This window comes from Ambystoma mexicanum, chromosome 5p (genome assembly GCF_040938575.1).
Source record: "Ambystoma mexicanum isolate Mex_15411 chromosome 5p, UKY_AmexF1_1, whole genome shotgun sequence".
In the NCBI taxonomy this organism is placed as follows: Eukaryota; Metazoa; Chordata; class Amphibia; order Caudata; family Ambystomatidae; genus Ambystoma; species Ambystoma mexicanum.
In genome coordinates, this window is record NC_090930.1 from 1,329,631,776 (window position 1) to 1,329,649,157 (window position 17,382).

General features: G+C 42.1%; 1 protein-coding gene across 1 annotated transcript in view; it reads left to right on the top strand.

The window, feature by feature from the left end:
- Positions 1-17,382, top strand: part of ADCY2 (adenylate cyclase 2) — a 3,241,403-nt gene that overhangs the window by 153,554 nt on the left and 3,070,467 nt on the right. The gene's annotated exons all lie outside the window — the stretch shown is intronic.

Here is a 17,382-nt window from a genome sequence, read left to right on the forward strand (position 1 = left end):
CGGACACCAGGGAAAATAAATCAAAATAACCTATCTGATGAGCAAAGGAAGGCACACACTGTGTGACGCAAGTACGGAGTGCCATGCAGTGCAGCACGTTTTTTTTTTTAAGTGCCTCTATTGACACGGTTTTACGATACATTTGAGCCTCAGCATTAGTCTCTCCAGGGCTAGGATCCAATATTGATTGTGGCTTTACGCAGACCTGGAAAATGTTTTAAAATATATCCCTGCCAAGAGCGGAAGTAACCACGGCCCTTTCAAATGCATCCAATGTGTGCTCACGTAATCCTGAACGCAGGATGGTCTTTGATGATCAACCCTGTGTTTCCACGAGATACTTCTGCAAGCAATGAAAGCATGACATGAATTCAAAATTCGCTGGCAAGAGGGGATGAAGCAAGCGGGTTATATGTGGTTTAAGGAGCTGTGTATTATAATTTACAAAACAGTTAAATGAACAAATGAAATCATGTCTGTTTATAAATACCTTTTCATATTAAGAATAACTGCTTGGTCTGGCAATAAATAAAAACTGGTTTATTTGCATTCTATGAAGGCAGATTCTTCCGAAGATTGATAGTCTGCACAGTAATCTGTCATTTTCATAGTCTGCACTTTGGAACTTGTAGAAGAAAGGGCATGGTTGGCTCTGGTTAGTAGGAACAAAGGGAACAATGACAGCTTGCTCTGCTTTTGTGTGGAATGCATGCGGATCAGAAGGAAACAGACTGTGTGGGCCAGATTCATGTAATTTTATTGCACGGTTAAAAAGTGACATTGCACTGCTTAAAAGTGACTTTGCACTGCCAACACAAACCCTGATTCATGGAACTGTGCACAGAGTATATTTGCAGTGCAACGTCAGTGCAATATGGCGTTAACCGCCCGTTCAAAAGGCTGCAACGAGGGTAACTGCTGGGTAGCCCAAGTTATCGGCCAGAGTGAAGCGAGGGCAGATAACGAGGGCTCTGGGCCTTGCCCACTGTTTCAGCACTTGGAACGGGAGATTAAGGCTATTAGCAACCCGGGTTGCCAAGACGGTAACCCGGGGTGCTAAACAAAAATGGATTTTCCTCCGTTCAATGAGACGTGCGTGCCATCCCAATGTATGAAGGAAAGTCCTTTTTTTTCAAGATGGCTGCCATGGAAAAGGAAGCAGGGCTCCGCGTGTAGCGCATCTTCTCTTTCCATGGCAGCCTGCAGGATCGGAGAGGAAGGAGCAGCGGCGAGTGCCGCTGCTGCCGCAGAAATACTGTAAGTTAAGAGGTGGGAGGGGGAGAAAAAATAAATAAATAAAAGGATGGAGGGTGAGGGGAACATGGCAGAGGGGAGCCGGCCGTCAGGTGGGATGGAACGCAGACTTTCACTGGCGGTTCAAGCCAACGTCCCTAGCCAACTGATTGGCTGGCTCCCCCCTGCCAGGCTGCTAATGTCCGTTATAGGTGGAAACTGAAAGCAAAATTGCAGACTGCCAGTTGTGAAACATCTGGATCCTCCTGAACATAGTGATTGTGGGCAGGAACTATCAGATTGTTGTCTATCTGAGTTCATGTAAGAAGTATATATGAATAATGTACAGGTAAATTGTCATGCTTGCATTGTGACTTTTAATGGTTCATTGTCAATACATATTTAGCCTCATCTTTTAAATAATTGTTTATCCCGTTATCTCATGTTGATTGCATCAATAAAATAGAGAAATACAAATTTTCTGCAAATTGTAAAGGGTTGTGTGCTCAGGAATTCATCAGGCATGGTAATGGTTTGTAGGTTTCGAGAGCATTTTGTAATGAGCCCAACAGAGAAATCCAGTAATCTACATTGGGCAAAACACATAGTGGCCAGTATGCCAAATCAGCACTCGCACCTACTTTAGACGTATCATGTTTAAGAATAAATATATCTGGTTAACAAAGGACACGGGAGAGGAATTAAATGAAACCTGTGCGACACTGACCTGTGATCGCGTAGTTTGGTTAGCTGAGGAACACCACTCTTGAGTTTAGTCTCCTGCTGATTGTCGGCTGGATACATTGACGGTGCAGGATGATAGTGATTGATGCATGCAGATGTCATAGGGGCTGGAGATGACATCTAGCGGGACCACAAATTGGGCATGGGGTTCCTCTGAGAAAAAAGATAAATGAGGTTTGTCCCTTGTGTTAATGTGGGCAAGCTGAATGAGACCTTTCCAGCATGTACATGTAGAAGTTCTCAATTATCATTCATTCTGATCATCTTGTCCCTTTGGTGAATTCCTATGCAGTGACATTATAGTAAATACATGTGTACATAATGTTTTACTTTGATATATGATAACTCCAAGTACATGTCGGGCTGCCAAGTGGTTTCCGAATTTAGAAATTGGGTGGACCTATCGCCACGATCCCATTCTTTTGTGTGTATGTGTAGACGGCAACTCCAATGGCATTGTTTGTTGATGTGGACAGCGCCCGCCTATCAGCTCCAGAATATTTAGAATAAGGTATGAGGCAGTACAGAAAATTGTAGACAAATTCATGAAAGGTGGTGCCATTGGTTTCCGCCTTTGAGCCATACTCTTCAAATCTTTTATTTTGGATACTGCAGAGACATTTGAAACGGGCGATATGTTAATCATAGCATGCTATGTAAAATGGAGAGCCTGGCAATAGCAAAGTTCGCAAAATGCAAGTAATGTGTCTCAAAGAATCTCCCAAGAACCTTATTTACACCAGCAATAAAATATGAAATGTTAGGTTCCCACTGCCATTCCTCAGTCATGATTTATGCTAATCTAGACAGGTCCTACTGCCTGAATTCAGAAAGCCTAAATTTACACGTTATACTATCTGTGAAAAATGATGTTAAAAAATATGGTTGAGTGTTCCTTCTTTGTGTAACTTGGGGGGCTGAGGCTGCAGTATGTGGATGGTGGGGACACACACAGGTATGCTACGGGGTTTTACTTGGATTTTATGTATGTAAACAGGAATTATTTTTCAAATTTTTCAGATTTCTTAGTTCCTAGCTTAAGTAATTCATTATTTATTATATTAAGATTGATGATATAGATGGAATAACGAATTATATGAATTCTTGATGTGAGTACATGGATGAATTTTAATGTGTAGTGCCGACGATATATGTTTAATTGAAGTGGATATGATGTACTATCAGGTTGGTAGTTTGAGTTGGAAAAGCAAAAGAAGATATAAGATGTTGAAACTAGATGTTGAAATGAAATTTGATATTATAATTGTTCTATTATATTCTATTCTATTCTATTTGAACAATTTTAACAATTTTATCAATTGAATTTGTATGTAAGTGTCTCTGTGATGAAGTTGTCAATTGATTATGGGATTGGAGTGTATGTATCTAACTTTAATTGATTGATAATTGAAATTTGTAAACGTTTTAATACTGAATACAAATAAATAAATGATCTAGACAGTGGGATGTTTACCTTTCAACTGAACGCTGAAGTGATGTGTATGGTAGCATCTGATCTTGTTGTGAAAAATGTAAAAATTAAAATAAATAAATAAATCAAATGTGGCGGTAAAGGGACACCATGCAGAACTGTACACCATACCCTCCCCATAATTCCCCATGCATGAGACTTCTATAAGCACATTCCCGCTTTTGCGTGCTCTCACTGACTTGTACGCCGCACAGGTTTGCAATTGGCGCTGTACAACTCAACAATAAATCATATTCTATATTGCAGTTTGAATGATAAGGGTCTGAACCCGTGAGAGAGTAATGATCTTTTGCAAAGCGTGTTTGGTGTCACTGAATGCCATGCTCTTATGCTAAATGCTATGTGCTCCCTGCTTTTCCTCTCTGTCAGCATTGCATGGCTGGTAGAGTAAAGCGCTACCACACGCTTCCATTGTATTTTATTGTTCAGTTTTGATATACTGAGAACAAAACACAAATGCCCCAGAGCGCCGTTCAAAGGGTAACCGAACATGACAAATACCGAAGAACAGCGTGTATATAATCCATTCAGGCCGTAGCAGATAAATACTGTCGATCCTGAAATTGTTAAGCACATGATATAAAAAATAAACCTAAGGGGAAAGTGGACTAACACTATGAATCAAAACTTTAAAGTACATCACCATGCTTTTCATTTCTTGATGAATGGAAACTAAGAATACACAACTTGTAATAATGTTGGAAGCTGGTGGGTAGCATCTCGATTCCAGGCCCAGCGCCAGGATTTTGTATCAGCAGGAGGAGTGCGGGGGCTGGGGGGTGTGGGTGCCGGGGGGGGGGGGGGGGGGAGAGGGGCAGGGTGTATATAAGGATGATCAATTTCAATGAAGGAGTAGCCTAAACCTTTAGCCTTTAGCATATAGGTTTCCAAACAAGTCCCACAGCACACATGATAGATTGTGTTTGTACACAAACTCTGTAAGCAGTTACTAAGACAGTGTGAAATTATCAGGTCCATCCTTACCAACCTTAATCATGACACCTTTTACAAGGACATCCTTCCACACAGAAAAAGTTGCATTCCATTTAGGGTGGGAGCCATCAGGTAGGTAAGCATGACAGGAACAGCTGAACGTGTTCCATACTTGCAATCCTATCCTTGTCATTTTCAGGTATGGACTGTTTGACCTAATCAGTGAGGCACAACTCGATTCGCTAAGCATAGCAAGCAACAAATCAATATCTTTGTGGTATGCTGTCGCTTAAGAAGACAAAGTCAAACCAACAAGCATTTTCAAAGCCAACAATTTCAGCTTGTGTGTAGTTATGGAATAGAAAAGATTCAAAAATTTGAAAAAGGTGACTTGCGCTGCTCAGGGTATTGTATCTCAAAAAGGTTATGATTGGGATAATCCAAATAGTATACAATAGACAATTAGTTCAAATGGTGTGTAGAATTTATTGCATAGTGTGCACAGTCAACACGTGTTACGACCTTGTGGTCGTCTTCAAGGCTTGATGTACTAATATCCCTAGTGTGATAACTGCAAATGCGATATGGATAAAGTATGGATCAACACACTAGGATGCCGATGCCTGTCTCATTTGTGAGCAGGTTGTGTTTCTCAACCGCAAATCACTGGGATTGATCCCGATTCTTATTAATTACCAATTTAAGGTTATATAGAATCTCTCATGCAAAACCTTTTGATCGGATTTGGGGAACCGACTTATTGCTTGTCAGCACCAAGCTGGCCTAGACGCATACCGTGATTCACGAGTCAGCTTTTTAAAATTTTCGAATCTTTTCTTCACATTTTCCAAAACCTACTGGCTGGATTTGGAAAAAGGGTGACCACTGCCGACCCTGACCATCACATTTTCTCATATCTAGAGTGGTCAAAAGTGCACAGATCCTATATTGAACCCCATTGATAATGCGTATCTAGTTATGGAATAGGACAGGAATTGTCAGGCATTGCCAGAATGGCACTACCTGATAATAACATGCCAACCGCTGAAAAATGAAGTGAGTTCCTGGGCATTACATGTCTGGCAAAGGCATATCTAATAGCTACACAAAAGCTTGTTATTAATAGAACTTCAGCGAAAGAACCAGATACAAGGACACACTTATTGCTTATAAATGAAGTGGCTGAATGTATACTTGGTTAAGGCATTTTCATTCACCAAGTAGCTCATTTTCAGTGGCCATTAAGCCGTGGACTCCCAGAAAGCAGATTCGAAATAGCAATGGCGGGCTTTGTGCAGCATATAGCTGTCACTGCTTTAAAGTGCTACATTAAAGCGATACCAGGAGGTTTTGTTTTGCATAGGGAGGAGCAGGTAATGTGAGGGAATGGTCAATGGGTAAGTAAATAGCTAAAGCATAGCCACAGACAATGTGTCCTTCCCTAAATTCCGTTTTCCTCTGATCTGTACACCGATTAAATAGTTTTGATTCATCAATGGTCCTCAAGTGCTACCTATTAGCCAAAGCTGCAAAGAGAGTAATGTAAGGCTTTGAAAGAATCAAAACTATTGGTGTTGTTCTTGTCAGCCTTCGACGCCATTACTACTGCATTGTCTGCAAATGGGAAGAACATTATAGTGGACCCCTTTGAAGATGGAGCATTAGCTGCTAGGCTGGAAATCGTTACCACAAAATCATTGATGAAAAGGTTGAACATGAAAGGGGCCAAACACACCACTGTCTTACTCCCTTTTCGATTGGAAAAGTCATGATTTTTCTACCCCAAAACCATAGTGAATGCTCTGTTATAATGGTATAAATACGTAATAGCCCTCAATAGATATGACTGAACATGTTGTCTTTGCAGAGCTGACCACAAAGCTTGCCTCAGAACTGAAACAAAGGCAGTCTTAAAGTCTAGAAAAACATAAATATAGGTTTAACTTCATAAGAATAAATTGCACACTTCAAGATTAGCAAAAACAACCTAACACCTGATCTATTGAGAGCACTCGATCCTGGAATCCAGCTTGCAGGTTAGATAATGCTCAAGTTGGGAACACCGAGGTATCTAAAAGATTTAAGAGGATCTTCCTTAACATATTTCCAGCCATATCCAGGAGGGGGATTGGGCGATAATTCACTGGGTTTTCTTTCCTTGCCTTTTTCATCATCAAGTTTCTTTGGATTTGCATATAGAAACAATCCATAAAACCATTGCAAAGTACAAAAGATATATAACAATTATGTCACAATAAAAACATACCTTCATTAAACCACAGCCAAAACAACAAGCAGGAGAAATGACAAGTTCAATTAATTAATTAATCAATGTGTAGAAACTCTTTGTCAGGGCAATATGTCAAGCAGTCGTTGCCTATGACAAAGTGCTATTTTTAGGTACGAGCGTAACGACCAGCACACTTGAGGTGAATGTTCCAATAGCAGATAAGTTAAAGCTTGCCTGCATTGTACAATGCCCATTTACCTTAGTAGTGGTCATATGAGGGCAAATGAGAATGAAGTGGGCCAGGTCCTCGTATGGAGCTTCACAAATTGGGCATGATCGATCTCCACCTGCCCCGGCCCATGCTACCACCACAGCCTTTAGGCAGATGAAGTTAACCCTTGCCCTAGAAACGAGGACACGATCCTTGGGGCATTCCGCCCATAGTAAATAGTGCTGGACACCAGGGGAAATGATTGTCATCAGCCCATGATTCTTTGGCTTCATCATTTCTCTGCTTTCTCTGTCCAGGTACACAGATGCAAGCAATTCATCAATTAATCTCTCCCGTGGAGAGCATACTACTGGGTGGATACAGATGTGCGCAGTTGATCCCCCTCAACTGTTTCCTGATGTAGGACAACCACGTGATCTTATCTCCTAGGTCCTTATCTATCAGACAGGTGATCCATTTGTGGGTAAGTGACGCCCTACCATTACCCCATAGCCTAAACCAGTGCAATACCGACTGCAAGGAAATAGTATCACTAATTGATGTGCAACCCAGTACTATGAAATTCAGAGCCAAAGTTGGGAGCCCCAACACATTTTTCAAAAATTGGTTCTCCAGGGTCTGGGCCGTATAAACATTGGATTGGCCTCACAACTCCATCTCAAATTTAGCATCCAAAGCTGCTTTTCCCTTGTACAACTGTAGCAAAGGGGCTATTGGCTTTCTTTTGAACATGGACATGGCCCTAGAGACCCATGCCTGCTTGAACTGCAGGACCTGTTTGTTTACATGGCCCATAGCACCCATGTCACCGGAGAATCTGACACCTAGATAGTAAAATGGTCCACCCTGGGAATAACACTATTCCTACAATACATGGCCCTGAAATTGAACCTTCATCTCCCCTTCCAGCAGACCATCACTGCCGACATTGCTGCGTTTACTACCATTTCCAGGACCTCAGTGAAGACGGTATATTCCAAGATAAGGGCCTGCAAGGCCCCTGGAGTACGGGCCATCAAAACAGAGTCATTCGCATACACCAAGACTGGCAGGGGCTGGCCACCCAACTTTGGCACGTCACAGGAGAGGACTTTAATGGGTACTTGTGGAGACCACTTATATATAAGCAGAAGAGTAGGGGCACCAGCACACATCCCTGGTGCACCCCCAGTTCGACTTTATAGGAGCTTGTGCAACACCCATTGACACCACTCCGCACACATGCTTGTGTGGTGCCATACAGCCTCGCCAGAAGGTTCACCAGTGCTCCCGGGCAATTCATGGACCTGAGCATATCCCACAACTTGGCACGGTTGACTTTGTCAAATGCTGTGTTCAGGTCCATGAATGCCAGATAGATGGGCTCCTCTTTCAGGTAAAGTGTAAGTGCCAGTACCAAATAGAGATTCAGTGTTTGTTCTGCTGTGCCCAGCCCTGGCCTAAATCCTAACTGAAGCTGAGAGAGAACTCCACTACTCACAACCCAGTACTCCAGTCGGGCCAGTTCGGTGTGATCCAATATTTTAAAAATGGATTCCATGAGTGAAATGGGTCTATACGAAGAATGGAAAGCCTGGAATCCCTTTTTGTAAATGGGCTCAATTACTGCCATGGACCATGAAGTTGGGCTAGTCCCGTGCACATATGACGTTGAACCCTTTGGTGAGCACTGGTGCCCAAATATCTGGCTCCTTAACAAATAGGTCTGCCGGGAATGCTGGCAACCAAAGGCCTTTGTTATTTCATCCACTGATAACACAATACTACCCTTAGTGCCCGTCTCATCACTGTGTTCCGGGCTACCCCTCTCTGCTTGTCCATCTCCCTCAGCCCTGCTCCCCACACTGTAGAGTGAAGAGAAGTGGTCCAACGAGGCCTTGTCTGTGACATTATTAATGAGGGTGTCCATGTTAAATATGTAATAAGGGCCCTTCTGTGGTAGCTCCCAAAATAATTTAGTGTCCCTTGCGGCTACCACCCAGGCTTCCCATGAGTATTCCTCTATTTCTCTTTTTCTAGTAGCCAAGACATTCTTATAGTTGGATTTGGCGCTTATGATGGTGTTTTTGGGGGTACCGGTACTACCCAAAGCATGTAGTGAGTTGTTTCTGGTCTGGAACAATCAGAGTCGAACCATCCCCCACCCCCTTCTCTTTCCTCCTTGTTTGCCTGGAGCACAAGAAAACACCTGGGAGAGCTGGGTCAGCATACTTTAAAAATCCTCCACTATGCCTTCACTTCTAAGGTTCCCAGCCAGTAAGTTATCAAGTTCATGTGAACTTGCCACTGCTGCCTTTTTTATTAGTTTGTCCTTCCTTCCCTCCTTCCATTTAAGCCTGCACCGGGAGATATCGAGAGATACCTCCAGTGGATATGCTTGACTCAGCATGTCCACCCCTACAACTGACTTAATCCAGAGTTTGATGGAAAAATTATCACTACAAATATCGGTCAATACCTCATACTCCTTTATGATTCCACAGTGGACTACCGGGACACAGACATAATTTATTGTGGAGCTGCCTATTGTGAAGAAAAATTTACTCTCCCAGGGATGTCCCCAACCAGCCACCCTAGACTGTATCCCTCCCTTCTCCCTATATTGAGGGTAGAAGAAGTTTAACAACACCAAACAAGCCCTGTGATTGTGTCTGGGAATGCCCAGATAGGACTCAGCCAAGTACTTAGTCACCTGTGCAATCACCATACAATCACAGGCTATTGATTTATCCTTGGTACTCACCCATGGTGTTCTACAGGCTATTAAAATCATACGACGGTCTATGGAATCTCCCTCGATGTGTGGGTTAACCCACTGGGCTGATTTGTTGATCAGAGCCCCACAGTCTTCAGTACAACTGGGTCAGTACAACCTGGTCCCAGAGTTGGTACATTTAAAATTACACCCACTAGCGGTAATCCTTCTGGAGGCAACTGCAGGGGATATAGCCTGAGGTCTACCTGTCCCATTCCTGCACAGGGGCTCTTCTGATTATAATTTGTTCTCTACGTTGTGCACTTGGGGATTTCGAACACAGGAGTAGTGGCTGGGAGCGCTCTGACATCTGGGGAATCATGCGTTGACTGGGAGGATGGCCTGAAGGGGGATGTATCTCCACGTGAACCACAAGTCCTTGGCCTGTGGCCTGTTCCCCATGTATTCCAGCATTTCTTTCTGGGGCTACTCCCTGATCAACCCCCCTCCCAGATGGGTTACAGTTCAGACTTTGCTTAACCTGATTGCCCAGCGCCTCAACCTCATTTTTTAGTGCCCTCACCTGGTCGTGCAGGATCAACAAGGTATTCATGATAGCCGTTTTAAAAGTCATCTGGAAATTCATGACCGGTAACATTAGATCATTCTTTAGATCCTTGACACCCTGCCCTCCTGAGGTACTTTGTGATTCCATTGCCCCTAAGGAAAGGATATTACTCGAACCCTCATTGGTAGCATTATGAAGATCAGCCTGATCCTGGGCACCCATTGCAGTATTCAGTGATTGGACTGTGGATGCACCGTTCAGCCGGGGCAACAGGCGGGGGATCGTCATACGACTATGATTATCCCTCTCCCTCGGTGCTGTGCTTGGTGTCCCTTGTGTGCCTACTGGAGCAGATTTACGCAGGGTGGCCCGTCTACCCGTTGAGACAATTGCCAACTCAGCCACCCTGATCATCTCATCTAGGTGAATAGAATGTTTGTAGGTAGGAGTCCGGATTCCTCCCCTTTATAATCCTGTAGCACCCCAGGTACACCATCTGGTGCTACTGTTTTCTCCAGCAGATGGGATTTATCTTTGTCCTTAATCTTTCTAACTTTCTTCAGGCCCTGGGTAGCCAGGAGGCTAGTGGGTACCTTGTGTTTAACCATAGTTAATTCCCCTAATATCATATGCACAGGTATACTCCTCTAACACTCCTAAAATGCCAAACAGTAAGGGAGGAAGGTTAAGAAGAAATAATATTAGTGATCAGACACAAATGCAATTTAAAAATCAGAATTAAAGCTGATTAATATATAGAAAGGACTTAAAAGTTGATGATCTTAAAATAGAATTCATAAAATCGGCATTAAAAGGTTTGAATCAAAGTTAAAACCAATACAGGCGTCCCGTGCAAAATTCGCTGGACAGTCCTGGCAGATTGCCACCATACGTTAGAATGAGCTTGGAGGGCTCTTCAGATATCCAACGTTTTTCATTCCTTGGTGTGAGCACCGGTGCAAATGTTCCAAATGTTTTAAAAGGTTTGATTCCCCGGATTCCTAGACCACAAGATTGCCACAGAGCGGCCTAGTTCCACAATGCCATTTCGTTCGCCACCCAGCCGCGGCCACTGCGAGGGAGAGCACGCTCGCAGCCCTCAAGGGACCCACTGGTGGGATAGACCTATTGATGGTTTTGGCAGTATGGATCTTCAAACCGTCGCAGAGCGGGGACCCACCAGGTACAATGCACCGCTTCACAGCCTCACTTAGAGCATGCCTTGACCTTGAGCATGGGAGAAATCGGGAGGCAGGGAACGCACTACAGCTTGGGGAGCTGCACTAGCCTACCTTTCCTGTCCTGGCCTTCCCGGAGGTCTAATTGGTAAATTCTCTTCCAGTTATGCAGTATTATCCCACTACACAGGGACACAGCTAATCAGAATTCAGGTCTGAAAATTGCAAGCCTTGAGTTTTAGTCACTTTGAACGGGAGACACAACGCGGGTAATGTGAGGAAATGTTTCTGTGCCCTTGAGTCCTCACAGTGGTGCAGCATAGCGATGGCAATGCGCTAACCTTGAGGACACACCACCACGACCAGGCATGGACAGCACAGACAGCGTCACTCTTTCCCGCAGCAGGCTTTGCCACAAGGGTGACTGCAGGGGGTTTTAACCCTTTCTCCTTTCTCCTTCCATAGCGCAGTGAATTAGGGGGTATGGCCTCTTGGTAGCAATGGAAACAGTGCTCAGGCAGCCACAGCACATCAGCAGAGACTGCAGCACACTTTCCTAGGCAGGCTTCACCGCAAGGGTGACTGCAGGTTTTTTTTTTAACCCTGCCTCCTTTCTCCTTCCATAGCGCAACAAATGAGGGTGCGTGCCCTCCCGACAGCAATGGAAACAGGGCTCAGGCAGTCCACAGCACGCCAGCACAGACAGCAGCCCCCTTTCCAACGGTAGGTTTTTTGTACATGGGAATATGGGAATAATTTCCACAGTCTACTAAGAAAGAGGGACTTTGTTAAAGCTTATTATGGCATTAAACAATTTGGTTTGATATAGGTCCAAGATTATATAATCATTCTTGAAAATATATACTGGAATACCACCTGGGCCAGCGACTTTCCTAAGTTCCTGTGTAGAAATCACCATTAAAATCTCTTATAGTGAAAAACATATTTTTTCCAGTTGGAATTCCAAAGCTAGTGAATCCTGCCAAGATCATATCCCTATCTTCATGTTATAAATTTGCAATGTGTTTGGACCAGGTGTACTCATGTATACATGCCTACCAAAATCCAATATCTCCTTTAGATCCTCTGTTCAGCAACTCCCAAATACCATAGCATCATTTCCAAGGATGCTAGTAGAATTTGCCAATTTTGAGTTGCATAAGCCTTTTCCCTTTCAATAATTAGTTTCTTGTATTCATGTCTTAATGCCAGTTCTTTGCTAGTCCTAGAGATGGTTGTTCTCACTAAAGTAAAAGCCTTTGTTTAAATCATCTGCAATCCTTACACTGCCAAAATTCCCTATTAGTCATCCAGCTCATTAGCTGGACTTGCGGTTTAGAAATATTGGAATAAATAATACTGGCTACCTTGGATATGGAATTAAATACTGTCTCCCGGTCAGATGTATCAGGACACATTATTAACTCTAAAGTCAGGAGTAGGTATGCATATAATGATGGTAAATGTATGTTCAGATCTAGCTTTCCCATTGATAACTATGCCATAATTTTTACAATGTATTGGAACACCATCCCTGGTCGCTAGCAAAAGGGACAATGACATGGTAGTCTATTCAGGACATAAAAAGGCATTCATAGTCACTCCCTGAGCGAATCAAAATCCCAAATGATTCAATAAAATGCCACGAGCTAATGCTAATTTGCATATAGTCAATAAGACTGGAGTGACCTAATCCTCTATCGGTGGGTCTAGCAGGACTGTTTTCCATAAAGCAGCCATTGAGTGCTTTTAGGCTTACTAAAGACCACTATTTGGCTACCTCTTAGGCAAAATAATGTTCCTTTTTGGGGTTAGCTGCACTGGTGTCAGGGATATCCTGAACTGATTAATCTGTGTCATGAATATTGTCCATGGAATCCAGTGGTTCATACAGTAAATATAAAATCTTACAAAAGCAGGCATGTTGCATCCCCTTTTATTTTAAATGTTAATGACCAACGTTCAATAAAACGCCACACAATTAAGATAATCTTCATGCCAGAGTGACTCCAAGGTCTATCTTTATAACAATAGGAAACCATTTGTTTGTCCATTTCCAAGGCTACAGCCAAAATATCCAGGCACTCAGTTTCCAGCAATTGAACTTTGGACAACAGTCCCCCACTGAGTCAGCCCACAGGTCTTTTAATGGTGGCTGGACATTAGAAGTTCATTTACCCTTGGATTGCTACTGGTTCTGTTGCCCAAGATTCTTGCAGGCAAATGGTATTAGATGTTCTAATGAATTCACACCACCAGGTTTTGAAACCATCTAATTCGCTAATCCAGCAATATTCCATGATAGAATTTGGAAATGAATTTTGGTGAAAAGGTCTTCAGGGGAATGGATAGCGTTAAAATTAGCTTCCCCTGCAAAGTTTCAATCTACTGCACTAAGACTGATAACATTATCATCAGCCTGTGACACCACTGTATGAGCCTGTGCCTGTGTTTGTCGAGAAAACCTTTTATGCTAAATTCCTAATTTTGTGATATGGGGAGTACCAATTTGGTGGGCTGGACCATGGATTTTGTAATCTCTGCTCTGGGTATTAATTGCCATCTGTATCCGAAGAATATGTAGCCTTTGAAGCAACAGAGGAAATTATTTTATTTGCATAGAGTAGCCCTTGAGACTGTTCATTTTATAGTTGCTTGGCAGTAACCCTTCTACCAAGCAGTGACCAGTTAACTTTAAATTTAAATCATCCATCATTTCAGCACAACTTGGCTGGCAGGATATTCTCACAATGTCATCTCTAATGCACAAAAGGCATCTCTTTATGTATCTAATCCGTTGTATGCATGTATTTAAGACTGCATGTCTTTCATGAATGCCATCTGCCAATGTTGGTACTTTAATCATAAAAATCTTATTGAGTCCTACAGGATTGTATCTCCTATATTGTGGTTTTGTAGAATGGTTTAATGCATCATATCAGCACCTATAACTACTAGCATAAGTAGTTTGAAAACATTTTTACAATTGGTATATTGTGCAATAAATATGTTTTTTGTTAACCCAGGGACAATTATTTGATCGCTACTTCCTGCAGCTATATGAGATGCAGCTTTCATTTAAAATGTCTTCTGGGAGAAGCAATTGAGTTTTCAAATGATTGAGATGTAAATTCATCACTTGTCGAAAGGTTCAAAATTATGTAAAGAGGATTTATTTGTAGAATCACCCCTTAACTCGAGCGTATAGTTTAAGGATTTTGGTAACAAGATATTAAGGACTTCAAGCCAAAACTTGTAAGGTTAATGCTTTTAATTGATCAGATATGAAGTCTGCATAGCTTGATCACACAATAAGGGGATCATAATGATAGAAGAATTCATAACAACAGGATTGTTAATCATACCAGAAGGGCCACTCCCTCCATCTTCTTTAGCATTTTCTGATAGTGATGCCATTATTGTAATATTGTTTGGAATTTTAATAGATGTCAGATCTCTTATTACCTTCAAAAGGGGTATAAGTGTCACGAGAGAAATAAAATAATTCTGTGCAGGTTTTACAGACTATGAATACAATTCTGCTGAAATTTTAAACTTCATCCCTGCCACTTGGTGGAACAGTCTTGCCTGTTCAAATTTTGCCCGTAATTTCAGATCACCCTTACCGTATTTCCAACATTTTTTAACTATGTTCTGCTTTGGATGCTCCATCGCATTTGGCAGCAGATCTGATAGTATTATTTCAGTTTCACACAAATGGGTAACTAAATAATTTTCTGTTGTAGAACCGTTTACTAAATCTCATTTAATTGTTTAGTGTCTCAAATTCGGTGCAATAGAATTATCAAATTCTCCCAAAAGATTCTTAATCTCATCAATGATATTGTTCACCTCTTGGATTGCGGCCACAATTATTGATGATGTTTTTGAGAATGGGTCAGGAGAAAGTGAGAGGTTAGCCTTCCTTTCAGACACATTGTAATTGTTCCAGTAGTTTTTAATGATTCAACACTTTAGACAAAATAATTCACTATCATTATTTGAAGGAACAACCAACAATACAATATTAATAACAAAGACAATGTTGAGAGTGTAGATAAAGTGATTGATGCCTAATAGATTAATACTCCATGCCTAAGTAGTTATGAGAAGGTAAAATACAAGGGCATCCGAATTGTTAACAACGATAAGAGTAGCCAGGATAAAGAGTCTAAAAATGTAAAAAGCTGGATAGGTGAAAGTTAAATATTCTAATAGAAAATTAAAAATGTATTAAATACCCACATAAATAGAAGCCAGTCTACAAAAGGATAATTCCAGGTACCTATATTCCCTATTCCAGGTGCCAATATGTTGGTCCCTTCTTTCCATCCCAGCCTATACTGAGGTTGTTAATATACACATAAAGTAAGAAGTTACGACTGACAGTTTTGACTGCTAAGGTAGGGGTATTATCAAATTGACTGATTGAAATTGTGATTTGAAAGCGATTATATACTTGTGAAAACAGAGAAGTTAAGTCTAAATGATGATAAAAACTCTGCACTTCATTGAATCAATTTATCAAAGAATTCTGATATCAGAGCTTCAAAATCTAGATAATTTAAAAATGGCTGAAGCCAGTGTCATATTACCAAAGCAGCATGAGATCGAATTGGACTTTCCTTAGTTTGCAGCAGAGGCCCAGAAATAGAGCCTGTTGTAAAGCTTTCACCCTCGGCTCCACATTATAATGCAATAATTAATGATAGAGCACCAGTTAGCTATACAGCAATGGCCTCCTTTTGCTTCTTTCATACTTGCGCCACCTTAGCAGTGAAACAACCAAACAATGCTTCCTTTTCACTGGTTTAGTTTGGCGTGGGTGCTGGCAAGCTGTGAAAGTCTTTCTTGTGGTCCAGGGGGCATGGGCCCCATAGGCAGACAGGTGCAGCCAAGAACAGCACGAGTAATCAGCCAAACAGCATTGCCTTTGTGCTGGATAAGCATGGTATGGGCACTGGTGCACCAAGCAGGTCCTCTTTGTAGTGCAGGGGGTCGGGCTTCCACATGGAGGATGGAAGCAGGCACTTTGTTTGTGCTTGTTTAGCATGCCATGGACACTGGTGCACCATAAGAGTACTCCTCGTAGTGCAGGGAGCGTGACCTCCGAAGGGAGAGGGGAAGCTGCCAGGAACAGCTGGGGACCACAACCAAACAGTATTTGCCTTGCGCTGGCGCACTGCGAGAGTACTCTTTTTAGACCAGGGGGTGTGTACTCCATAGGGAGATGGGAAGCAGCGAGGTACAGCCCAAGTTCACAGTCAAACAGCACACACTTTGCGTACTATTAATGATTAATTCAAACCTCTGAATCCATCACCTTTTGATTTCACTGCACTCTCTCCTCAAGAATTACATTTGTCCTGTACTAACCTTTTTTCCACCTATACTCCAGTAACTAAATCCAGAGAATATATACTTTAAATGTAATTTGTAAGGTTCTTCATCCATTTGATGCACCTGCTACAGTGATCTGTATACAAGCTACAATTCACTAGTTTGCATCTTGGATGAGCCGACAAACAATGTTATCCTTCTGATGGTGATACAATGAGTAACACTGAACAAGAAGATGCAAGAAGATGTCTTAGGGTGTGAACAGCAAACAGAGCTGATAGGTGTAATCCCTGGGGCACTTTTCCTAGTTCTGATAAGCAGATATAGGAACAGCATGGGTTACTCACATTTTATTTATTGGACATTTATTTGGCGGTAAATAAAATGCTCATGATGTACATGAGAGGGGAGAAAATGTATGGCAGGTGGCAAGCATGCCCCATAATCAGGACCAGTGTTCCCCACTGTGTTGGGTGGAGAGGGAACATTCCTAAAGCACAAAGTTTGAATGAGCTGTAGGTAACATCACAGGAAAGGCCTATATACCCCAAAAAGGTGAGGATAGGGTAAAAGGGCTGATTGCTGTGTGCCTGGATTTCAAATTGTTTAGACTTGACCTGAACATGTGCTATGGTTCTCCATCTTGTTTTACCAAATATTCCAAATCTCTAGGAATGAAAACAAAGGACCAATCCACTGCAAGTGCTTAAGGTGACATGCGTGAATTCTATCAAAAA